A 2,228-nucleotide genomic window follows, 5' to 3' on the forward strand; every position below is an offset into this window, starting at 1 on the left:
AAAAATAAAAAAAAAAGGAAAAGAAGGAGAATGAAATACAGTAATGTGTATTTTTAAGTTATTGAATTTTAATTCATTTTTAAAATGACACATACTGCAAGCATGTTTGGAAATTATTCACCTCCATAATTTACATCGTTGCAAATTCTCATTTTCAATTTCAGCTGCAATTCAGCTACAAATTCAGTTGCAGTTACAATTTTAATTTTTTTATTTTATTGTTCTTTTTTTTTTTTTTTTACTTTTACATTTTTGAATGATTTGAAAAGAAAAAGCAAAAAACGTAAGTCTATATATGTAAAATTTCATATAAAAAAAAAAGTTATGTGCGCAAATACCCATTAATTGAATTACATTTCCCTGAACATGTAAATAAGTATGCGCATGGAACTTCATAAATGCATACTACATACACGTAATTATGTGCTTATGTAAACACGTAAACATACACATATAACCTTTATTAAATGTTTTAAGAATAAAAATATGAATATTACAAGCGCACGTATGCACATGTATATGATGTTTTTTAAAACGCAGTAGTAGATATGTATGCAATGACTACTAATTAGCCCCCTTTACGTTCAAAATGGATAAAATGAAAAATAAGGGTGTTGGAAAAAAAAAAGAAAAAGAGGGCTATATAAATCAACATGAAAATAAATTAAATGCATATCAGTTATTTCTAAAGTTATTTTACGACAAATAGAAAAAATTATTGTGATTCTATTTATAACATTATATAATTTTTCACATTTTTATCCGCTTTGTTTTATTTTTTTTTATGTCTGAAAAAGGAAAATTGTTGACATGAAAAGTAATTTTCATTTCATCGTGTACAGCATGGGTGAAAAAAAAAAAAAAAAAAAAAAAAAAAAAAAAAAAAAGAAAAAAGTAAAAAAAGGAAAAAAAAAAAAAAAAAAAAAAAAAAAAAAAAAAAAGCGGTAAATGAAATCATATACAAAAAAAATAAAATGAAACAATTTCACAACATGTAGAAGTATTAAAATAAATTATTCCATTACCTCAGAGAAAGTATTACAAAGTATCATATACAACATATTATACTTGTTTTTTCTTTTGAGTGACTTTTCGTTAATTTTTGTTTTCCATTTTTGCGTTTTCACATTTTCTTCGCATGTTCATACATTCTTAGAGACCACACATTGTTGTCTTACATTTATGTACACTTCTAAAAAAGTACTTTGTGTGTATTTTCGTTGTATCACGAACAAAGATATTTTATTCTTATTTATCATAATATAACAGAATCATATTTTTGCCCTAAATTATAAGTTTAAATGTTATTAATATATTTATAAAATAATTAATCATATAAAATAATCATATTTATTACGTGATATAGAGTTAATATTCTCAGAGGCAGGTTTATAAAAATAGTATAAGAATTATGCGCTTATTAACATATTCCAATTATTACTTATTACGAAAGAAGTAATATTTATAAATGCATTATATATTTCATATACTATAGCATCAATGATATAAGGATATAAAGAAATATATAAAACATCAATGAAGAATTCAACAAATTTTATAAAATATGTGAAAAATAATTAATGCTTAAATTTTTATGGTGTGATATCTATTGAACATTGAAAAATCATAATTTTTTATAACGATCAAAAAAAATTATTAGATATTAAAATGTGTAGAAAAATATTTCCAAATATAAATGTGCAAAAAAAAAAAAAAAAAATAACTAAAATAGAGAAAACACATAAACAGAAATATTAAAGATATATTTGAATTATTGTGAAACTACAAAATCAAAAAATGCCAATATGAACTGAGTTTTAAAAAATAAACATATATTTTTATTTTAATTTATGTCTTTTTTATTTTTATCAGTATTACACATGATATATGAAAAAGCCTTATTCAAATGTAAAAATTTTAACTGTTTTGATATTATATTTACAACGGTTTTGAGAATTTTTATGCATTCTGGTAGCTAAAATGAATTGTTTTGGATTTCCTACTTGTATTTCTATGTTTTAATCTATTCTGTTCTATTTTTTTCTGGCCTTGCTCACGCATATTAATCATATTATTTTTATTATTAAAAACTTTTCTGTTTATGTATGATCCATATGGGGTAAACTATGACACAAAAAATGTACACAAATCCGTGTAAAACAAGCATTATAATTATTACAAAAATACATATTTTAAAGATACTTATTTAAAAAAGCCAATATATAATC

The sequence above is a fragment of the Plasmodium gonderi genome (genome assembly GCF_002157705.1).
Source record: "Plasmodium gonderi DNA, contig: Chr13, whole genome shotgun sequence".
Classification (NCBI taxonomy): Eukaryota; Apicomplexa; class Aconoidasida; order Haemosporida; family Plasmodiidae; genus Plasmodium; species Plasmodium gonderi.